This window comes from Plecotus auritus (genome assembly GCF_963455305.1).
Source record: "Plecotus auritus genome assembly, chromosome: 9".
Taxonomy (NCBI): domain Eukaryota; kingdom Metazoa; phylum Chordata; class Mammalia; order Chiroptera; family Vespertilionidae; genus Plecotus; species Plecotus auritus.
In genome coordinates this window covers 100,625,108-100,650,673 of record NC_137783.1, presented here as the reverse complement: position 1 = coordinate 100,650,673, position 25,566 = coordinate 100,625,108, and the positions used below count along the sequence as shown (strand labels likewise).

The window sequence follows — 25,566 nt, the reverse complement described above, 5'->3', positions numbered from 1 at the left end:
AATCAAACCCACAAGCTTTTTTGTGTACAGGACGATGCTCCAACCAACTGAGCCACCCAGCCAGGGACATTCACAAGCTTTGCCTACTCTCAGTGCTATTTAAATACGACCCAAAATAATTACCAGCACCTTCAAGGTTCTGCATGGTATGAGCCTTCCTTCATTTGAAGCCAGTTTCCAATTCTTATTCCATTCTCCAGTCACATGAACTTGTTTAAAATCCTAGAAACTACCATATTCCCCTAGTAACTGCTTTTCTTTAAGCCTAGAACTGTGGTTCTCAATCAGGAGTGATTCTCCCACTGCAAGAAGTGTATTGTTTATAACTGGATGGTGGGCTAATATAGGTTTCTATGTAGAGGTCAGCAATGATGCTAAACCTCCCACAATCCACAGGTGAGCTCCCCATGTCAAAGAACTATACAGTTCAAACTGTTAAGAATGCTGAGATTGAGAAACCCTGGTCTGGAAGATTTTCCCTTCTACTTGCACCCCAAATGACCCCATGTCTAGCTGAAACATACTTACCTATCCTGTCTCAGCTTACACAGTCTCCATTCAATAATCCTTCCCTGATTTTTGCCTCTTTTTTTATTTTATTTTTGTACCCTTACTATAATTTGGAACTAGCTACTTATTCAGTTCATGTTCACTTTTCTTGCCAGTTTTTAAGTGCTATGATCTTAAGAACTGTGTTCAGCACAATATCCTTACCATCTAGCTAGACCAGTGGTCCTCAAACTACGGCCCGCAGGCCACATGCGGCCCGCCGAGGACATTTATCCGGCCCGCCGGGTGCCGCTGACTGTCCTGCTTAGCAGCTGATTTGTCCGGGGCCCGCAGTGCGCATAGGAATTTGTTCATAGTTTTTTTTTTAAAACTATAGTCCGACCCTCCAACAGTCTGAGGGACAGTGAACTGACCCCCCATTTAAAAAGTTTGAGGACCCCTGATAGACACTCAAAACATATGTCAAATGTGCAAGTGAATAGATGAATGAATGAAGCTATTACATATAGAAAAAGCATGTTAGGCTTTAACACTGTATAAGAATTCCCAGCTTTGCCATTAATTAGATGTATTCCTGAACATGTTCCTTAACCTTTCACTTGGCCTCATTTTAAAATATGTAAAATTTGTGCACGGAGGAGGGGGTGTCCCTCAGTCCAGCCTGCACCCTCTCCAATCTGGGACCCCTTGGGGGATGTCCGACTGCCCATTTAGGCCCGATCCCACCAGTGGGATCGGGCCTAAATGGGCAATCGGACATCTCTCTCACAATCCAGGACTACTGGCTCCCAACTGCTCACCTGCCTGCCAGCCTGATAACCTCCTAACCACTCCCCTGCCAGCCTGATTGATGTTTAACTGCTCCCCTGCCAGCCTGTTTGCCTCCAACTGCCCTCCCCTGCTGGCCTGGTCACCTCTAACTGCCCTCCCCTGCAGGTTTGATTGCCCCCAACGGCCCTCCCTTGCAGGCCTGGCCCCTCCCAACTGCCCTCCCCTGCTGGCCTAATCACTCACAACTGCCCTCCTTTGCAGGCCTGGTCCCTCCCAACTGCCTTCCCCTGCTGGCCATCTTGTGGTGGCCATCTTGTGTCCACATGGGGGCAGGATCTTTGACCACATGGGGGCAGTCATCTTGTGTGTTGGAGTGATGGTCAATCTGCATATTACTCTTTTATTAGATAGGATAGAGGTCTGGTGCAAGGGTGGGGGCCAGCTGGTTTGCCCTGAAGGGTGTCCCGGATCAGGGTGGGGGTTCCCTTGGGGCATGGGGTGAGGGGCCTGTGGTGGTTTGCAGGCCAGCCACGCCCCCTGGCGACCCAAGCAGAGGCCCTGGTATGTGGGGTTTATTTATCTTCTACAATTGAAACTTTGTAGCCTTAAGCAGAGGCTAAAGCAAGCCAGGGCTGCAGAAGCTTGGCTTCCTCCATTGCCGGGGGCAACCCTAGCCTCCTGCTCTCTCCAGCTCTGTGGTGGCAGCCATTTCTGTTGGGATTTATTTATCTTCTATAGTTGAAACTTTGTAGCCTGGAGTGCAGGCCTGGGCCGGCCAGGGTGTGCGGAAAGCTTGGCTTCCTCCATCGCCGGGGAAACCCAAGCCTCCCTCCTGCTCTCTCCGTGGCTGCAGCCATCTTGGTTGAGTTAATTTGCATACTCACTCCTGATTGGCTTGTGGGCGTGGCTTGTGGGTGTAGCAGAGTGATGGTTAATTTGCATATTACTCTTTTATTAGATAGGATAGGAATAGCAATTCCTACTACAAAGATTTTGATGAGAACTAAATATGTTGGTGAATTCTATTTTGCAGTGCTATTATAGGTTAGAATGGAAATTGATATATAAGTACTTGGGGAGGAATAATATGAAACTGAAGACTTAAATACTTATATCTTTTTAATTGAGATTTATAGGAACTAATGACAAAGAAATTGTTAAGCAAAGATTGATTATGTGGAATTTCATCATTAGTTAAATAAATTAATGGGACCCATAAAGATTTTTAAATTTAATGGCGTATGCGTTCAATATAATAAATTACTTGGAAAAATCATTCTATATATATATGTATATGTATATATATGTGTGTGTGTGTTTCACACACATGTACAAACATGTGTACACATGGACACAGAAAAATGTCTAAATAAAAATACAGCAGTAGTTATCTTACAATTATAGGATTATGATAGTTTCAATTTTCTTCCTTTTGAGTTTCTGAATTCCTGAATTTTTCTATAATGAGCATGATTTTTAATATTGAAAATAACAAATGAGTGAGAAAAACCACTTTGCAGCTGTAAAGAGACTGTAAGAAGTTGCTGTAGCATAAAAAATAAGACATAATATTTAAATTTAGAGATTTTCAAATTAATTATAAACATTTAATACCTATCTAGATAACTTCTATAAGGAAAAAAGTAAGAGCAGGACAGATCATGATCAAGCACCTAATGAGCATTTTCTCAGGTTTTCCATGCATTAACTTATGAACTATGCAAAACAATGCCATTAGGTAGCTTTCATTGTTCCCATTTAGTGGGTGAAGAGACTGAGGCTCCTGGGAGTTAAGCAAATTTCAAGCCCGTACAGGAAAATAAATTATAGAAATCAAATTCAAACTAAAGACTCTCTAGTGTCAAAACATATGCATTTTTCACTAGGTACTTATGAGACATACTCTGAATTAAGAGGAAAAGCAGAGAATGAGTGGTTTCTTGGCAGAGAGAGGCCAAAGGAAGAATACACAGAGCAGTTAACACTTGGAGGATGACTGGGAATTTAATAACTAAGGATTTTAATAACTAAGGCATGAGGAAAGGCATTTCTTGTCAAGGGAACACTGTGAGCAAAAGTAAGCGTTAAATGGACAGTTCATGGAATTTGGGAATTGACAGGCAGATTGGTTGGCTATAATACCTAGGTTAGTGACAGGAATTTTGTTTCATCAGTGAAGGGACTTGGCATTTCTTTGGTAGGACCTGGAGATGAATATAAACAAAAGTGAGGTTAGAATACTAGAAAATCAAGCCCTGGCCGGGAAGCTCAATAGGTTAGAATGTCGTCCTGATACACCAAGGTTGTGGGTTCAATCCCTGTTCAGGGTACATACAAGGAGCAACCAATGAACGTATGAATAAGTAAACAACAAATCAATGTTTCTCTCTCTGTGTCCCCTTTCCTCTCTCTCTCCAAAATCAATGGGGGGAAAATCGAATACTAGAAAATCAATTATATCATAACAAATTAGAAATATAAGACTAGTTTTAAAAGTATAGTGAATGACCAAAATCAGATTGTGCTATCCTTGTGTTCTTGGAACAAGAAACTTAAGAGGTAATAAGGACCTTGGAAAACATCTGGCAGAATCCCTTTATTTTATAGATGAGAAAACTCCAAAGTCATAAAACTGGACTATAATCCATGTTTCTTGAGTCCCAGTTCTGTACTTTTCCAAGAAAAGGCAGCAACAAACAGTGTGTATTCCCTTAACAGGTTATGAATATGCATCATGATCATTATTTTACATCAGCTGGTACTGAGGCTCAGACAAATTATGTAACTAGTACAAGAGCCATCTCACTCAAGAACCCATGATTTTATGAATGGGGATATTGCCGTATTTTGCTATTGTGTTCACTAGTATAAGGTTCATAGATACCCAGCATGAGTCAATCAAATAAAAGGCATTATTTGTTATTTTTGATAAAGATAATATATACAGATTTTATGGACATAGACCACTAAGAGACTAAAGCATGGGAAATAATTTAAAAAGTCACAAATTATCCAATTCATTATTTACCAATTCTGAATACTATCCTTTTTCTTCTTTTTTATTTCTAAGAGTTTTGCCTTGGTCACTAGCTGCCACTAATAACTTAAACTGTTTAGATTTCCAGAGCTTTACATTTCACATCAAACATACAAATTCAGCCAACAGATCACTATGGGTAATATTTTCTTTCTTGTAAAAACATACAAATTTACCTAAATTACTACATAATTAGACTTTAAAACTAGAATATAATCAAGAATTAAAGTTCATAAATATGTTGTGTTCTTCCTCTGGCACAATTCACATAAAAGAGTTCAAAGCTGGCCACATCTCTAGATGCTACTTTCCTCTCAAACCTGCCAATTATTCTTCCTCAGTTATGCCAGGGGTGTCTAAGTACGAATAGACAGGGAATGAGAACAAGGTTATTAGGGGCAATGCTTCATCTATGTAAGAAAAATTGCCTAATGAGCATTTATCTGAAATACAAAGCCTTTGTGTGCGTGGCTTTATATCTCTTGAAATAGTCCCAAAAATAAAATTAAACATACTCAAAATAATTATAGGATGGGAGGTTTATAGACAGCTAAAATTTCCTTTAAGTATTCAAATAGAGATAAATTAGAAAGACACAATACAAAACAATGCAATTATCTACAAATGATGCAACTTTATTATTTTTTTTATTGTTTGAAGTATTACAAATAGTAGTACATATGTCTCCTTTTTTTCCCCCATTGATCTCCCCCCCCCGCCTCCCCTACCCCCCAGTACATGCCTTTACCTGCCCCCCCCCCGACCCCAGTGTCTTGTATCCATTGGTTATGCTTATATGCATGCGTACAAGTCCTTTGGTTGATCTCTTACAGCCCCCCCGCAAAAAAAAACCTCCCCTGCCTTCCCGCTGTAGTTTGACAGTCTGTTCAATGCTTCTTTGCCTCCGTATCTATTTTTTTCCCCATTTCTTTCCTTTAAAAAATCTTGCCTCTGCAGACTAGAAATAAACATAAATCAATGGACACAAATGATGCAACTTTAATAAATACTTATTAAAAATACAAAATGACATTGGAAGTGATCTTAGGCAACTTAGATACAATGTCCTTAAAACTCCCCAAAGATAGCATAGTTAAGTAAGCAATTCAATACTAGAGACTGAGTATGCCAGTGGACAATGGCCAGGGCATAGATGACAGTAGATCTTTGACATACAAACTCTCATGAACTGGTCCAAATGGCAAGGGCTGGATCAATACCTGAGAGCTTCCCTATTTTTTGCCCCTGATTCCAACTCAGGACCAGAAATAGCCAAATATACCCCTAAAGTAATCACACCGAATGCCCTGCATCTCTGGTTTCCCCACACCAACAATCGCCAATCAGAGCAGATCTGAAGCCTTCCCTTTTTTCCACTATGAATGTTCCCACTCGCGAACCTACTTTTAATTTTTGGCTAAACCCATATGATAGCACCTGACTCTCTTTCTGTATAGCAAGTTCTGAATAAATATCTCCAGCTTATTCTCATCTGGACAGCCTTTATTTATTTCCACAGATACTTGCAGCAAGTGGAGATTAGTTTTATATAGGATGACCCTTTGTCCCAATTTACCAGGGTTAGCACTGGGTTTAGACTCTTGTCCCAGTTTAATAAGAGCACCCATTTTTACTTTCAAAAATGACCTTATCCTAGGCTGTAACTAATACAAAATAATATTGAATAAAAACTGTAATTGAAAAAAACTTGTAATTGAACAAAAAGGGAAAGAAAAAATACCATTCGTTGGAGGATAAATTACATGGGAACCCTGAAATTAGGCAAATCATTCATTAGACAAAGGAATTAACATGCAAACTGGTATTTTTGTCAACTGAACTAGAGCAATGGCAGGTGACAATGAAAAGCAGACTGACTGAGTCGTTAGTTAACTAACTTACTCTGTTATCATAAAATCAACTATCAGGTTAGGGGGAGAGAAGTGTCCTTCCTACTGTATCCAGTTTTGTTTTTTATGGGATTTCCAGCTTTATTATATGAGAGACGGGATTTGAAGAGGTGTCCTCTTTTCCCCTCGAGTCATTCCTGCCACCTCTGCAGGATGATGCAAGAGTTGCCATGGCAAATACTTCTCCCACGCTGCCAGGAGACCTTCCACTGCAGGCTAACTTCTGTTCTCTTTCCATTTTCCTCTCTCTCTGCTACATAGTAAGTCACTCTGAGTCTAGATTCCAGAGTATAACTTTCTCTGCAGAATCTTTTCTTTGAAAGCAACTTGCTGTCTGCCCACTTTTCTGCAGCCTACTGTGCATTTCCAGACATGAACCCTGATGACAGGGATATAGAAAAATGGGGCCCACAGGAGAACTGACCAAAGAAAGCAAGGGCAGGGCTGGAATGAGTCCATTGAAAGTAAGGATTCATCAATTTGTTTATCTCAACTGTTATGTTTTCAAATGAAAATAGGAAGTTTTGTAATCTACCTGACCAGGGGGTGTGTATATGTATGTATATATAAGCAGTAACCTGTTTTGGAGCAGAATAATTAATATAGGCTCAAGGGCTTCAAAGTCAGAAGCACGTATGTTTACATCTATAATGTGCATGATGGTAGAGACCATTTCTCTCTGCCCACCACCATAAATTGAGTCAGGAAATTAGCAGATACAAAATACATATCTGTTCCCTGAATGTCCGTTGACTTGGAATCCACAAGTTACAAGTAGTAAGCTACATAATTTCTCTGAGCCTCAGTGTCCTCATGTGTAAGGTAAGAAAAATAGAGCCACTTCATAGGGTTGCTGTGCAATTTAATTGAAATATGGTATGGAAAATACCACACAGATGCCTGGCATAAAATACGTATTTGATAAACAGTCACTGATTTTGTTCTTGTTTCTGTTGCTGTTATTCAAGAAGTCGCGTTCAGAAGGGTCATACTGAGTAGAGCTTTTAGTAAATGCTTCCTACAATATATTATTATTCACACTTGGTTGACTCTCAAATTAGACTACAACCTGTTCAACTGTCACTCACACTTATGAATTTTTAAAGTTTGGAGCATCTGCACTGTGCTAAGAATATTCTTGATCCTTGGTAGATTTTATACTGTTTTTCAATATTCTTACAAGTCCTAATTATGAGATTAATAAAAAAATCTTTTGGCTGACTGTGGGTGTTGCCTTATTCCCAAACCGAGTCAGAACAAATATGGCTTTTTCAGTATCATTACTAGAAAAGTAAAATAAGGATCTTTTGAAAATAGATATAACACAGATCGCCTGTTCTTCCTGACTTACCCAGTGACAAAACTGTGAATGACAAATAGGCTTCCTGAAAGGGGGAGGCGAATTTAATATAGTCATGAACATATGTAGATATACTATAAATACCTATAAATCTGTTTGCGTTCACTAACAGTTACTGAGTACCTACTAAGTGCTCTTTGTGTCAGACACTATAGTAAGTAGGTATTGAGTACACAGAGTGAACAAAAAGACATCTTCCTTTCTTTGTGGACTCAGTTTCTTTGTTTCTCTCTTGCTCCCCCTATTCATAAACACTCGCACACACATGTACATACACACACCCATACCATATGTGTGTGTGTATGTGTGTGTGTGTGTGTGTGTAATTTATAAATATACCCCAAAGACAGGCTTGTGCAACATGAATTTTTAGGAAAGTTTGTGTCCAGGGGGGTGATAAACGACATATTACTCAAAGTTAAAGATGGGTTTAGTAATTTGGGGACATTACTTCCTTACGTGTTGAATTATTTATTTTAAATTTGCTTTTTTAAAAATTTACTTTCATCTTGCCTTATTTCAGACAATATTTAAGGTAGACTCTACCAGCTGTCAATGAGCTCTCCATTTCTGTCTGGTTGGGGGTAAAAGGGGCAAAGGACAGGTAGGTCATAAATATGTCATGCTTGTCTTGCTTGTCCCACCTTTGCCAGAAGCACATCTGTATTAAACCTTGCATAGATCAGGAAACAATTTGCACTTTAAAAATGATGCTTCTATTTATACTGCAAGTCTTCATTACCATCTAGAAGATCCCAGTACATGCTAGGAACCATGTTGAGAGATTTTAAAGCATTATCTCTAATTCTTACAACACATTTGTGTAGGAAGAACTATCTGCATTTTAAATATGAGAAATTAAGTTTTCGTGATACATAGCATTATGCGTCTGAACTTCAAAGCTCAGAGCACATGTTCAAGTTTAGGGTAACAGTATTTTATAGTGTTTTGTGAGGAGAAAATGAAATATTAAGCACTTGGTATATGGTATATGTTTGTAAGCAAGTTAGATCCTAGTTATTAAGACCAGAAGCATAAACAGAAATAAAATGTTTGATTTGCTCATTATACTTCCCTGTTGTAAATATTGACCAGAATGCAATTTTTAGTTATGCAAAGGTCCTCACTTATACAACTATGGCTTTGAAAGGTGTATATTTTATATATCTGTAATGGTCTGTGATTCTTTTAGTTTACATATCCAAAACTGAATAAAAAACATTCAAAAATACATGTGACTCATTTAAAGAATACATACACATGGAGACCATTATGAAATGTATATAGGCACTAAATTAATAAATATAGGAACTCACTTTTATTATTCCTGCATTTAAAACTTTATGAGTAAGTATTACTGCTCTGTCTCTTGAAAATGCTTGACTGAGCTTCACTTATTGGGAAACCAGTAACTGAAAGTGTGAATGTAGAAGCTACACAATTATAAATTTTCTCTTGAGTGTTCCTTGCCTGTAGTGGTAAACTTAAAAGTCTATAATGTGCCCTTTTGGAATAAACAATTTAATAATTAAATACTTTCACTCTTCTCTCAGGGTATCAGTTTAATTATGCTTATTTCTTCCCCAATGTACTTTGGGTCAGCCATTAAGTGCCCAGAGAAATCAAAGAGGTACAATGCATCACCCACCTGTACCAGGCCCATTAGAGTGACCTTTTTCTTGGTACTTAAGATTAAATTTAGAACTTTATTTAATTCTAAACTTCACCAAAAGGTAAGTGTTGCAGTGTAGTATTAAAAGGGCTGAGCACACAGCCTGGGATTTGTGGCTAGGCCTCTATCTTCAGTTTGCTCAGAGGTTGGGGATTGGACATGAAAAACAGATGATAATGTTTAAGATGCTTGTCACCACAAGATTTCATGTTTATGTAGTAACAGTCCCAGAGCCACATGGCTAAAATGGCTATATAATCTACCCAAAAACCTGAAACCAATTTTCAACTAAAAGTCATTTGCCCACTTGCCACTACAGCCCATTCTAAATTTTAAAGTCAACAGTCTCCAAGGCCCTCCATGGACTGAGCCTTTTTACCCTCCCCAACTTTATTGCCACCAGTCTCCCAACATGCTTGCAGGTTTAAGAGGTTAAACTCACTTTATTGATGCCACCTTGTAAATTAAGTTTTATGAATCCTTCCCCACCTTTCATCTCTCTTGTTACTATCTTACCTTTTCATTTGAACCATTATAATAACATTATACCGATCTTCCTGGCTGTAGTCTCTTACCACTATCTGCATGCTTACACTGACTCTATAAATCTGCTCATGTTATTTTTTTGAGGAGAGGTTTGGGGGATTCCATTATATAACATCCAAATGCTTTCTGGGTCTTTGATTATTTCCACCCATCATTATTTTTCTAGCTCTATCTTCTGCTAAATACCTAATGCCACAGTCATGCTATACTTCTCCATATATAGGTGTCTCTTCCTAAAATACTCTTCCCTCCTTTTTTATCTATCCAACTCCTCATTCTTTCCCCACTATGCCATGCAAGGGGAGATGTTAGGGGTTAATCAGAAAAAAGTACAGATTACTTCTTGAGAAACCTAATTTAAAATCTCAGTTCATCCATCCACATTTCAGCCTTGTGACCATGGACAATTTACTTAATCTCTCTGAATTTCATTTCCCTTATCAATAAAATGGAATTAATGATCCCTAATTTGCATTGCAGTTATGAATATTAAGTGGAATAATAAAAATTTGGCACCTAGCATGTGTTAGTCATTCTTCCTCTACTCATGTTCTATTTTAATCTACTTCCTACATTGCAGGCAATATGATTTCTCTAGAATACAGAACTATGTATATAATTCCTTTTCTTAAAGTCCATTCAATGGTTTCTTGTTTTCATAGTTTACAAGGTTCTCCTTTGTTTTCTAATATAGCCTTATTTCTCACCACTGCACTTTGTCAATGCTATGCTCCAGCCAATTGAAGTGCCTCAATTTCCTCAACTCTACCAAGGTCTCTCTTATCTCTGGGCCTTAGGATATGCTGTTCCCTCTTTCATGAGCACACACTCTTCTAACCTGCCTCTCTTCATATGTATCGTGCATGAATTATCACATTTCTCTTTCTGCTTGATTTTATTGCTTTTCTCCTGATGTCAGTCTTGGTCATTGTGAATCCCCAACACTCTACAAAGCTCTTACCTATAATCCTCTACCTGCTCTCATCCTACCCTTCCTATAAGAACAACTCGAAGTTGAACTTTTACATTGACCTCTCCTTTTTTCTATTATCTAGAGGCTTTCCCCACTGGGCCATGAAATAGCAAACTGAATTTCAAGAATGGGGAGATCCAGGAACAAGAGTCAAGGGAGGCATCTTAGAGGAGAAAAAAAACACTGACATGGACATTGAAGAATGAGTGGAATCAAGGAAAGTAGAGAGGAATTTCTTATCAGGGTAAATAGGTCAAAGAATGATGATTCCTTTATTCATTCAACAAATCTTTATTAAGCACTTATTCTTTGCAAGGCCCTATACTAGCAGCATACTATACTCTAAGAGTTGTAAAGGGATTGACTTTACTGAGTAGAGGTTATGAGCAGGGATTAAGACTGAACAGGTTTGGGGGGGACCTGCTTACATGTATCATAATCTTACTGGACACGGTGCATTGCTACTCCAAAACACCAGGGCTCCTATTTGACCTTTGTGGTGCTTTATTCACTTGTCTCATTTATTCTGTTTCCCTATAAGGCTCCTAGCTCTGTGTGGATTAAATTCTTTTGGTCTGTTTTTTTCACTGCTGTATCTCCAGCACTTGAAACATTATCAAGCACAGTGCAGGCAGTTGATAAATATATGCTAGGCACTATGCTGAGCTTATCTGCCACACTGCAAAAAATGATATTAGTTGATATGTCTGTCTTTCCCATTAGCCAAGGGTTGACAAATATTTTCCATAGAGGTCCAGTTAGTAAATATTTTTTGTTTTGCAGGCCACATGATAGTTATTGTAACTATTCAATTCTGCTACTGAAGCATGACAACAACCATAGCTAATACCATAGCTCATAAATAAATGAGCGTGGCTGTCTTTCAATAAAATTTTATTTACAAAAACAAATGATGGGCTGGATTTGGCCTATGAGCCTGGTTTGTAGACCCTCGTACTAGGCTATAGGTTCATGAGGGAAGGAAAATACTCATTTTTGCATTGCAGTATCTTGCTCAATGCCTGGTACAGAACAGGTACTCAGTAATATGGTTGAGTACTTACTCTGTGCCAGTCACTGTTCTATATACTTTATAAGTACTGATCCATTTAATCTTCATAACAACTCTTGGTCTTATTATTATTTCACAGGTGAGACAGCATTAGCCCAGGTAGGGTAAGTAATTTGCCCAAGGTTACATGGGTAGTAAGTGGCAGAGCTGGAATTCTAACAGTTGGACCCCAGAGCCTGTTCTTTTAATAATAATGCTATATGGTCTCTTAATGAATGAGAATAACTTAATTTGACAGCCCCAAGCAGAGGATTCTAGACTTAATGAAATAGGGCAGTGTTTCTCAAAATTATTTAGGAAGCAGGGCACTCAGAAGAACTAATACTATTAATATACATAATTTCATAAACCAGATTCAACAAAATTACCAACAGAATATAAGACTATGATATATATACAGACAAAAATCAAACACAGATATAAATAACCTCTGCTCTCTCCACAAGTGAAGCTGCCAAATGGGGCTTGATTTCTGGAGTTTGTGAATATTTGCTACTTCTGTAATTGTTTGGTTATCTGCCAGCACTCTACTAACTCACAGAGGTATCAAGTGCCAAATTTTTTTTAAAAAATACGTTGTAGGAGAATAACTTATAAATGGGCACATTATTTCCATTAGTTGATCTTTGGTTTGGCAAGTGGTAAAAAACACATTTGGCCGTGGTGAGGACACACATTGATACATCTGAAATTTAATTCTGAAGCCCTGGAAGAGCATAGCAGAAGAAGGCTTTATAGGGAGTGGAAAGCAGCACGTGTTTCCAGGAGAAGAGGGTCCTATGGGGAAGCCGCCAACCCCCCACAGCCAGGTGTCAGGATATAGCTGAGGATGCCAGGCAGCTCTTAACCCCACCTATCACCACTTTTCTGCATGGTTCTCCCCATTACCTTACCTAATAATAGACAAACATGTAAGTAGACCGTACCTCCACTACGCCCACCAGCCAATCAGGAGGGAATATGCAAATTGGAAGGACCAAGATGGCAGCTGCCCAGCTGCTCCAGGCACGAGTGGCCAGGCGGGGCAGGACACCTGCTATGAGAGGGAGGGCGGGGGGCGAAGGGATCTACAGGAGCGGCACTCTGGCTGCAGCGAAGACAAAGACTGCAGACTCGGGCTGGAGTTTGCAGCGAAGATGGTAGACTCTGGTTGGAGTCTGCAGCAAAGGCAGCAGACTCTGGGTGGAGTGAAGGCCTGGGTCCTGGGTGCTAGAGGAAAACCAGTGCTGGAAGCCAAGGGAAGAAAGGCCTATTGCACAAATCTCTTCATGCAACGAGCCTCTAGTGTCTAATAAATGATTTACAATCCCAGACACTTCACTGGAGGTCTCTTTGACTCTGATAATAATCTCAAGCAGAGCAAAAAGCTGAACAATGTTCCTGACAATAGGTGAATGTTTGTATGGAAAGTTTAAATAGCAAGCTTTTCACAAGGAAGGCAACTCCACATGGAAAAGAGCAGAAGGAAGAAAGGAAGAAAGGAAAGGAGGGAGGGAGGAATGGTGGGAAGGAGGAAAGGTGGGAAGAACCTAAGGTAAGCATTAAATCAGTATCATTAGCCTTTTTTACAGAAGAGAAAACTGAAGCTCATTAACTATATGGAACTTATTCACAGTTCTACCAATAGGAAATAGAACAGCTTAAAAATGAACCCAGGTCAAATTTGAAACCAAGTGTATTACACACCAATGTCCACAGTGGGTCTTGATCAACTTTGCATGCTAAATCTATCATGTTTTCATATTTTAATTCATATATTTATGTTCCACTTTCAAATATATTGACAGTCAACATCTAGTAAATGTCTATTAGGTACCAAGCACTATCCTAAGCTCTTTATATGAATTAAACAATTTTACCCTCACAACAACTCTAAGGAACCGATACAATTATGATTTCCATTTTACAGATGAAGACAGAAAATTAACTATTTACCCAGGTTCAGAAAGTACAAGATCCAAGTCTAGCCTTCCTAATTCCATAATCTTAAGCATCTTAAGCATGCTCTTAACCACTGCACATATTGTATTTTCTCAATGCAATATTACACAGTCTCAGCATATTTTCCTATATCATTACATGATTACTAATTATAACTTCATGGTTTTAAATTGCACTCATTTTCTTACCTCATTTATTAGCAACTATATATAATTTAGTCTACATTAAGTGTGATACTTAAAAATAAAGCAGAGCTTTATAAGACAATTAAGCTATTTTATGGTCCACCTTTCAGTAATTTGTATAAGGCCACTTCATTTGTTAATTGGGTTGTTTGTTTTAGGTGGTGTTATTCTGAGCTGATTTGCTCAGCCTTTGAAGGCAGAGGCCAATTCCTTTGATGTCTGACTCAAATGCCACCTCCTCTTTGAAATTTCCCTCACCCTCACCAGCAAAATGGGTCACTCCTCTGCACTCCCAGGGAGTTGCATTCTTTCATTACACTGAGTTGTTTGCATATCTATTGGTCCAATAAGAAAAGGGTCTTAGTCCTTTGCATATAGTATCAAGACTGGCAAAAAGTTGGTATGCCTTACCTCAATGAATAAATGCAAACATCTTTAAGTTACAAAAAAATGTATGTGGAGATTAAGAAGACCTATCTCATCAGTGTATGACTGCTGTGGGAATTCTGGAATGCCACATATCAGCAAAAAAAAAAAAAAAAAAACAAAACAAAACAAAAAAACTATACTCACTGGACTTTGATCCCTTAGTATCCTAAGTGGAAGCATGAACCCCAGATAACACATTTTGTTTGATAGTTTATTTTGTTCATTAGATTCCACATATAAGTGAAATCATGTGGTATTTGTCTTTCTCTGATTAGCTAATTTCACCTTGCATAATATTCTCCATGTCCATCCATGTTATTGCAAAAGGTAAGATTTTCTTTTTATTATATGGATAAGAAGGTTGTGCCAACTATACAACTTTTTTATCCACACATCTACCAATAGGCGCTTGGGCTGCTTCCTAATCTTGGCTATTGTAAATAAGACTGCAATGATTATAGGAGTGCATATATTCTTTCAAATTAGTCTTTCAGGTTTCTTTGGATACTAGTGGCCTGGTGCACGAAATTCGTGCAGGGAGGGAGGTGGTGTTCCTCAGCCCGACCTGCACCCTCTCCAATCTGGGACATCCCTCTCACAATCCAGGACTACTGGCTTCTCACCACTCACCTGCCTGCAAGCCTGATCGCCCCTAACCACTCTGCCTGCCAGCCTGCTCACCCCTGACTGCCCACCCCCGCCTGCCTTCTCACCCCCAACTGCCACCCCTGCCATTCTGCTCGCCCCCAACTGCCCCCCACTGCTGGCCTGCTCGCCCCCAACTGGCCCCCCCTGTCGGCCTGCTCACCCCCAACTGCCACCCCTGCTGGCCTGCTCGCTCCCAACTGCCCCCCATGATGGCCTGCTCACCCCCAACTGCCCCCCACTGCTGGTCTGCTCACCCCCAACTGCTCCACCCTGCCGACCTGATCACCCCCAACTACCCTACCCTCCTGGTCTGATCGGCCCTAAATGCCTCTGCCTTGGCCCTGTCACCAGGGCTTTGTCCAGAAGGACGTCTGGAAGGTCTCCTGAAAGGTCTCCTGGTCTAATTAGCATATTACCCTTTTATAAGTATAGATATTCCCAGAAATGGACTTGCTGGGTAATTAGGAAGTTCCATTTTGAATGTTTTGCGGTAACTGCATACTGCTTTCCACAGTGGCTGCACCAATCTGCATTCCCACAAACAGTGCACAAGGGTTCCTTTTCTCCACATCCTCACCAATTCTTGTTTGTTGACTGATGGTAGCCATTCTGACAGGTGTGATGTGATATTTCTTTGTGGTTTTAATTTGTATTTCTCTGATTATTAGTGATGTCGAGCATCTTTTCATATGCCTATTGGCTATTTGTGTGTTTGGTTTGGAGAAGTGTTTATTCAGGCCTTTGCTCATTTTTTAATTGGACTGTTTGTTTTTTGGTGTTGAGTTTTATAAGTGTTGTAAGTTCTTTACATGTTTTGAATATTAACCTCTTATTAGATGTGCTAGAAGCCCAGTGCATGAAAACTCATGCACTGGAGGGGTATCCCTCAGCCAGGCCTGCCCCCATCACAGTCCGAGCACCCTTGGGGGCAGGAGGCAACCCGGCAATCAGGGGAAGGTGACATCCCCATCACACCTCTGCTACTGCCACTGCAACCAAAGCAAGCCTTGACCGGACCTGGTTACCTGAGCATCGGGCGGCCCAGGGAGGCTGGGCAGCTGCCATACAAAGCTTGCCTGTGCCTCAGGCCGGCCCTGGGTGGCTGGGCAGCTGAGGGGACTGGGGAACTCCGGAGGCAGGCATGCAGAATGGCTGGACCTGCCTGGGGGTGGGCCCAGCCATGCTGCGCGCCTGCAGCATGAAGTGACTGGGCACCATCATCTTGTGGCTGTGGGCACCGCCATCTTTGAGAGCATGGCAGTCCATTAGCATATTCCCTCCTTATTGGCTGTGGGCGCCACCATCTTTGTGAGGGTGTCACTGTCATTTAGCATATTTACTCTTTATTAGATAGGATCATTGTCAAATATGTTCTCCCATTCAGTGGGATGTCTTTTTATTTTGTCGATGGTTTCCTTTATTGTGCAAAACTTTTTAATTTTTTGTATCCCACTTGTTTATTTTTCTTTTGTTTCCCTTGCCCAAGGAGATACATCAGAAAAAATATTGCTATAAGAAATATTTGAAATTTTACTGCCTATATTATCTTCTAGGATTTTCATGGGTTTGTGTCTAACATTTAAGTCTTTAATCCATTTTGAGTTTATTGTTATGTACGGTGTAAGGTGATTGGTCTAGTTTCATATTTCATTTTTTTGCACGTATCTGTCCAATTTTCCCAGCACTATTTATTGAATAGTCTATTTTTACCCCATTGCATGCTCTTGCCTCCTTTATCAAATATTAATTGACCATAAAGTCCTGGTTCATTTCTAGGATCTCTATTTTGCTTCATCGATCTACATGTCTGTTTTTATGTCAGTACCATGGTGTTTGATTACTATGACCTTATAGTATAGCAGGTAGCATAATTCCTCCAACTTTGTTCTTTTTCCTCAAGATTGCTGTGGCTATTCTTTGTTCTTCTTTCTCAAGATTACTGTGGATTCAAGTACCTATTTCTATTCCTAGGTTTTCCATTGGTCTGGGCTTCTGTGGTTCCATAGAAATTTTTGGACTATTAGTTCTAGTTCTGTGAAATATGTCATTGGAATCTTGATAGGAATTGTGTTGAATCTATAATTGCTTTGAGTAGTATCAACATGTTAATGATCCACAGCCAATATCAACTCAATGAACAAAAACTAAAAGTGTTTCCCTTAAGACTGGGAACAAGACAGGGATGGCCCCTTGCACCACACTTATTCAACACTAGAGGCCCGGTGCATGAAATTCATGCACGGGAGGAGGGTGTCCCTCAGCCCAGCCTGCACCCTCTCCAATCTGGGACCCCTCGAGGGATGTCCGACTGCCCGTTCAGGCCCGATCCCACCGTTGGGATCGGGCCTGAATGGGCAGTCGGACATCCCTCTCACAATCCAGGACTGCTGGCTCCCAACTGCTCACCTGCCTGCCTTCCTGTTGCCTCTAACCGCTTCTGCCTGCCAGCCTGATCATCCCCTAACCACTCCCCTGCCAGCCTGATTGATGTCTAACTGCTCCCCTGCCAGCCTGTTTGCTCCCAACTTCCCTCTTCTGCCGGCCTGGTCACCCCTAACTGCCCTCCCCTGCTGGCCTGATTGCCCCCAACTGCCCTCCCTTGCAGGCCTGGTCCCTCCCAACTGCCCTCCCCTGCTGGCCATCTTGTGGTGGCCATCTTGTGTCCACATGGGGCAGGATCTTTGACCACATGGGGGCAGCCATCTTGTGTGTTGGAGTGATGGTCAATCTGCATATTACTCTTTTATTAGATAGGGTAGAGGCCTGGTGCATGGGTGGGGGCCAGCTGGTTTGCCCTGAAGGGTGTCCCCGATCAGGGTGGGGGGGTCCCTTGGGGCGTGGGGCAGCCTGGGCGAGGGGCCTGTGGTGGTTTGCAGGCCGAACCACAGCCCCAGGCAACCCAAGCGGAGGCCCTGGTATCTGGGGTTTATTTATCTTCTACAATTGAAACTTTGTAGCCTGGAGCAGAGCCAAGCCTTCTGCTCACTCGGTGGCAGCAGCCGTTTCTGTTGGGATTTATTTATCTTCTATAATTGAAACTTTGTAGCCTTAAGCAGAGGCCTGGGCCGGCCAGGGTGTGCGGAAAGCTTGGCTTCCTCCATCGCCGGGGAAACTCAAGCTTCCCTCCTGCTCTCATCGTGACCACAGCCATCTTGGTTGGGTTAATTTGCATACTCGCTCCTGATTGGCTTGTGGGTGTAGTGGAGTGATGGTTAATTTGCATATTACTCTTTTATTAGATAGGATAGCACTGGAAGTCCTAGCCACAGAAATTTTACAAGAAAAAATAAAAGGCATCCAAATTGGAAAGAAAGAAGAAAACTCTCATTATTTGCAAATTACATGATACCATATATAGAGATCTCTAAAGATTACACCAAAAACTACTAGAACTGATAAATGAATTCAGTAAAGTAGCAGGATACAAAGCAAATACCCAAAAATCATGTCATTTATATACACCAATAATGAGTTATCAGAAAGGGAAACAATCCCACTTACAATTATATCAAAATAAAATACTGGGGTGTTAGACACACAATACAATATACAGATAATTATTATAGAATTTTATTCCTGAAACCTATATAATTTTATTTAACCAATGTCACTACAATAAATTCAATAAAACCAAAAAGTTGCAATTAAAAGTAAATGAATAAATAAAATACCTAGTAATAAATTTTTAACCAAAGATGTAAAAGCCGTGTCCTCAGAAAATTATAAGACACTAAAGAAAAAAAATTGAAGAAAATACAGATAAGTGGAAGCATATGCTGTGTTCATAGATAGAAAGAATTAATATTGTATTTAAAGTATAGAATGTATTTAACAAAATTATGCATTGGGTACTTTTCCTGCACTTTTATTCATCTGCCCTGCCCCATCCCAGCAAATTTCAATTATCTATTTCCAACCCCAAGTTCATTAATCATTCAAAGAACCCACAGGAACAAATTCTAGAGAGGAAAGGAGTGATTAGAGACTCTTCAAATCACATACTATAGGAAAATGCTTATATTATTTACACGGAAGACCAGCTCTCTGGTCATTTAACAACACTTGCTGATTATAGAATCCCACATGAATGCACATCATTTACTTAGACTCCTTGGTCAAAAACTCTTTCTTGGAACTTAGGGCTTCCAAATTTGCTTCTGGGTTGTTTGGGCGTGGCTCCAGCAAAAGGCTAAGCAAACATTAATCTAATAAGCTGTGATCTTTCAATCATCATTATTTCTAGTCAAAGTTACCTCAGTATGCAGCCAGAAAGACACAGATATGTCTTGTAGGAAGTAGAAATTCTAATAAAACACCAGGATGATGTAACATGGAGTGAATTCCTGTGAGAACTCTCGTTTGCAAGCTCTAGCTGGTTGTTCAATCCAAGTGTCTTTAAAAGGCCCTGTCTTACTTACAAAATCTCAGTGGCCAATATCTAGGTGTCTGTAGGCTTGGTATTCTTTATAACAGAATTAGTATACTATGGCTAATTATAAACTTTGACAATTCTTAATAAACATCTATGATTCCACATAATTGATCACACACCCAAATTCCAAACTCTGGTCTCTAAGACAACTTTGCTTAACAACAAACTTACACTAAGTATCAATTGGAACAAAATGTACTCCCTTAGGTGTGCTTTTGATATTGGACCTTTAGTCAGCCCTACAGGTAAGAGTTATCTACTTATCATGCAGGCTCCTGTTTCTGAGCCTGGCTTGTCACACAGCCTTTCCAACAGAGACAAAATTATAGATAGTCTAACTTTGCTTAAATGCCCAGGAACTTTTGCTTCACAAATGCAAATGATGGATTCTAAGTGAATCAAGGCTCTATTTTTATTCCTAGGGTTTCCATGGGCCTGGAGGCTTTATACAGAATCTTAATGGTGATTCCTTTCAGGCATCTAAAACATGTTCTACAATATTAAAACACTCCATAGAAGAATTCAAAGCAATAAATATGTAATAATTACTTGATACTCAGCTAGATGTTCTAAGGAAGGAATATAGAGGAAGAATAAAAAACAGGGCCCTGCCATTTAACAGAATATAATTTAACTGCATGAAAGGACATGCATTTATAGTTCTTTTCAAACACCTCCTAGAGCGCTTATACTTAACTAGAGGCCCCGTGCATGAATTCATCCATCAGTGGGGTCACTTGTGGGATGCGGGAGGTTGGCCAGTTGGAGAGGGATCATAGGAGGGCTCCAGGGCATGTCTAACTCATCTCACTCAGTCCCAATTGGCCAGACCCCAACAGCAAGCTAACCTACTGGTCGGAGTGTCTGCCCCCTGGTGGTCAGTAAGTGGTTGAGCAGCCATAGCATATCATTAATATATTACACTTTGATTGGTTGGACAGATGACCAGTTAACCAGACACTTAGCATATTAGGCTTTTATTATATAAGATTGTAATTACTTGTCTTTGTATCTGTTTACCCAAGAAGAATATGAATTACTGAGTATACAGACTGTTATTTTTTTATCTTCAGACTACTTGAGTTTAGCACAGAGCGTGGTACCATATTTATTATGGAAAATAGTAAATGATTATAAGATTTGTAGTAATATGGAATAAATAAGAGGTAAAATATAATACATCAGATGGATGCTCAGAACAGGGATATGGTAATATTACTTAGTGGTCCAGGAAAGGGTTATAGAAAAAGGAGAACTAGATCAGCATGTGAAAGAAATCCTCATGAATATAGGAAGATATGGGGAAGATGCTCTCTTGAGTATGGGAGAAATAGAGAGCAAAAAGAGGAATATGGATCACTGATTATTTACAACTGGAGGCCCAGTGCATGAAATTCATGCACGGGGGAGGTGTCCCTCAGCCCAGCTTGTACCCCCTCCAATCTGGGACCCCTCGAGGGATGTCAGACTGCTTGTTTAGGCCCAATCTAAACGGGCAGTTGGACATCCCTTTCACAATCCAGGACTGCTGGCTCACAACCGCTCGCCTGCCTGCCTGCCTGATTGCCCTTAACCACTTCTGCCTGCCAGCCTGATCACCCCCTAACCACTCCCCTCCTAGCCTGATCAATGCCTAACTGCTCCCCTGCTGGCCCGGTCACCCCTAACTGCCCTCCCTTGCTGGCCTGGTCGCCCCCAACTGCCCTCCCCTGCAGGCCTGGTTGCCCCCAACTGCCCTCCCCTGCAGTCCTGATTCCCCCCACAACTGCCCTCCCCTGCAGGCCTGATCGTCCACAACTACCCTCCCCTGCCAGCCATCTTTTGGCAGCCATCTTGTGTCCACATGGGGGCAGCCATCTTGTGTGTTGGAGTGATGGTCAATTTGCATATTACCTCTTTATTATATAGAATGGTCGGGACATGGAAGCAACCTAAGTGTCAATCAATAAATGAATGAAGAAAATGTGGCATAGACAACAAAATATTATTCAACCATAAAAAGAAGGAAATCTTGTCATTTATGACAACATGGATGGACCTCGAGAGCATTATGCTAAGTAAAATAAGTCAGACAGAGAAAGACAAATACTGTATTATCTCACTTATACCATATGTATAATCTACACAAACAAACAGATAAAAGAAAACTCATAAATACAAAAAACAAATTGGTGATTGCTAGAAGTGAGGGGCAGGGGATGGACCAAATGGGGAAAAAATGGCCATAAGGTACAAATTTTCAGTTATAAAATAAGTCATGGGGATGCAATGCACAGCATGGTGACTATAGTTAACAATGTTGTATTGAATATTTGAAAGTTGCTGAGAGACCTTAAAAGCTCTCATCACAATAAAATTCTAACTCTATATGGTAATGAAAGCTAATTAGATTTATTGTGGTGACTAAATTACAATATATACATATATAGAATCACTATGTTGTACAATTAAACTAATATAATGATAGATGCATGTCAACTATATCTCAATTAAGAAAAAACTTGAGTAGAATAAAGTCATCTAAATTACAATAAAAAAGAAGGAATGTGGAAATGTACATAGATAATGAGTAAGAAGAGACCTCATTAAGTAAAGGCACATCAATCAGTGGATTTAAAAGACTGGTCCTATAGGAGTGGGGATTCTGAAATATTTGCAAGGGGGAAAGAATAAGAATACATATTTAATGAGTATCTACTATGTGCCAGGTCTTTGCAAGGCATTTCACATATATCATCCCATTTTTTAAAAAAAGTATTATTGTCCACAATTTATATGAAGACATTAAGGGGAGGCAAATAGCTTGTCTAAGGACAAATATCAAAAAGGGGACTTGAATCCAATTCTATTTGACTGCATGCTCTTTTTATTTCTGCTGGTGTCTTCTATTCTCTCAGAAACCTGATAGATTTTCCTCTCAGGTCCTATACTATTATGAATCCCTCCTTATACACTCCAAATTTTTCATTCTCCCCAAGTGAAATAAAGACATTTTCAATGTTAGATACCCTCCCCCCGACAAAAAACACACACACACACAAAAAAACAGACACACACAAAGATAAAGTGAATTTTCTCTAAATTCCAAGTCTCCTTACTTTTTAAAAAAAATTCTCACTCAAGGATATGTTATTGATTTTAGAGAGAGGAAAAAGGAGAGAGGGAAGGAGAGACAGAGAGAGAGAGAAATCTATTGAGAGAAATATTAGTCAGTTGTTTCCAGTACATGCCCTGACTGGGGATTGAACCTGCAACCCAGATATGTGCCCTGAGTGGGAATCAAAAGGGACAACACTCCAATCAACTGAGCCACCTGATCAGAACCAAGTCTCCTTATATTTAAACTAGAGGCCCGGTGCACGAAATTCGTGCACAGGGGAGGGGGGTATCCCTCAGCCCAGCCTGCACCCTCTCCAATCTGGGACCCCTTGAGGGATGTCCGACTGCCCATTTAGGCCCGATCCCGGTGGGCCTAAAAGGGCAGTCGGACATCCCTCTCACAATCCAGGACTGCTGGCTCTCAACTGCTTGCCTGCCTGCCTTCCTGATTGCCCCTAACCGCTTCTGCCTGCCAGCCTGATCACCCCTAACCACTCCCCACCCAGCCTGATTGATGCCTAACTGCTCCCCTGCTAGCCTGTTTGCCCCTAACTGCCATCCCCTGCAGGCCTGGTCACCTCTAACTGCCATCCCCTGCAGGCCTGGTCACCCCTAACTGCTCTCCCCTGCAGGCCTGGGTCCCTCCCAACTGCCTTTCCCTGCAGGCCTGGTCACCCCCAACTTCCCTCCTCTGCCAGCTTGGTCACCCCTAACTGTTCTCCCCTGCAGGCTTGATCACCCACAACTGCCCTCCCTTGCAGGCCTGGTCCCTCCCAACTGCCCTCCCTTGCTGGCCATCTTGTGGTGGCCATCTTGTGTCCACATGGGAGCAGGATCTTTGACCACATGGGGACAGCCATCTTGTGTGTTGGAGTAATGGTCAATCTGCATATTACTCATTTATTAGATAGCATAGAGGCCTGGTGCACAGGTGGGGGCCAGCTGGTTTGCCCTGAAGGGTGTCCCCGATCAGGGTGGGGGTTCCCTTGGGGCGTGGGGAGGCCTGGGCGAGGGGCCTGTGGTGGTTTGCAGGCCGGCCACGCCCCCTGGCGACCCAAGCGGAGGCCCTGGTATCTGGGGTTTATTTATCTTCTACAATTGAAACTTTGTAGCCTGGAACGGAGCCAAGCCTTCTGCTTGCTCCATGGCGGCAGCCATTTTTTTGGAGATTTATGTATCTTCTATAATTGAAACTTTGTAGCTTTAAGCGGAGGCCTGGGCCGGCCAGGGTGTGCGGAAAGCTTGGCTTCCTCCATCACTGGGGTCAACCCTAGCCTCCTGCTCTTTCCAGCTCCATGGCTGCCGCCATTTCTGTTTGGATTTATGTATCTTCTATCATTGAAACTTTGTAGCCTTGAGTGGAAGCCTAAGCCAGCAAGGGCAGGTGGAAAGCTTGGCTTCCTCCATTGCCGGGGAAACCCAAGCCTCCCTCCTGCTCTCTGTGGCCATAGCCATCTTGGTTGGCTTTATTTGCATATTCGCTCCTGATTGGCTGGTGGTCGTGGCTTGTGGGTGTAGCGGAGTGATGGCTAATTTGCATATTACTCTTTTATTATATAGTATGTAATCTTCTCATTTATTTTTCTAATCAAATGTCAATTTTTTAAACATTTCTTCTAAGGATATGACCTTCAATTGTTCATCCATCATCTCTTCATTGCAATCCAAGAAAAAAGAGCCTATAGTAATTGCTGACCTTTGATGGTGACGAAAATGCTAACTAGGATAATGACATTTTCAGGTTCTGCATTGTTCAAAATCTTGCAGCGCTCCACATGTATAATACTCAGGAGCTAAGGGCTAATAAATACAGTCCTGAAACAAGTTGAGGTTTCTCTCAGGTCAGATATAACTAGCACTATTCAATATTTATGAAGCAGCATTTCCCTTGTTGAGAATTTGCTGTTTCTTTGGTAAAAGACATATTGAAATGGGACTTTGAGCAGCAGTGAGGAGAGCAGGCTCAAGCTCCATGCCTCCCTAATTGGCAGGAGGTGAGTAAGGCCTTTATATAGGAATTCTGTGGTTTTCTGCTTGGTAGGTGCCTGTCTGTCACACAATCTGCACAAGCTCAGATGAAAGGAATTTTCAGCATGGATGTTTGACTAGAATGTATAATTGATAGCACAGGTGGGTAAAAAATTCTAACAGTGGGGGTCTCACACCAGTGTAGCTCATGCCTGCCCTACCCACCTCACTAGCCTATTGTGAAAGCTGTCTGTAGCAAAAATGCATGGTGTAAATGCAAGGCAGAGGAATCAGCCTAGCCCAACAACGCCTGGGTCTTAGCATCCAGCTGTGATTCCACACATAGTTCCAACCTTTCTCCTGTATCCTACTCACTGTTAGTTCTGGCTCTTGCTTAGCTACTGTCCTTACCCCTAAATTCTAACCCAAGGGTTTCATATATACATACATATAGATATACACATGTGTGTGCATTCATTTAGATGCTTTGTAAGTATCTATTTATTTAGTCATTAGTTTATGAATTCATTCACTATCCTTTATGGAATGCTTACCATGTGCCCAAAATACTAGTAAATAATCAAGACATACATTTTAATAAAAGAATTGGAAAATTTCTAAATATATTTCCCCCAAAGAATTTTGATTTAAAGGCCGTGGTTTTTTAAAAACATTCTGCAAACAAAAGTATATAAGTAGTAATTTACAATGACAAACAAAATTAAGGGGCTGCAGCTAAAATGAAAGGAAGAAGTCCAGAGCCCTGCTCATGCCCAGACTACCCCCAAACACATGTTCCAAGAGCACTTTATACAACCTACCCCTCCCCAACCACACCCCAGCCCCACTACCACTGCATCACTGTTCCACTAGCCCAGTGGTCGGCAAACTGCGGCTCGCGAGCCACATGCGGCTCTTGGGCCCCTTGAGTGTGGCTCTTCCACAAAATACCATGGCCTGGGCGAGTCTATTTTGAAGAAGTGTCGTTAGAAGAAGTTTAAGTTTAAAAAATG

The 25,566-nt window shown here is 40.9% G+C and overlaps 1 protein-coding gene across 10 annotated transcripts in view; it reads right to left on the bottom strand.

Annotated features, from left to right (window-relative positions):
* The window catches only part of DLG2 (discs large MAGUK scaffold protein 2), a 2,053,927-nt gene that overhangs the window by 1,424,501 nt on the left and 603,860 nt on the right, over positions 1–25,566 (bottom strand). The gene's annotated exons all lie outside the window — the stretch shown is intronic.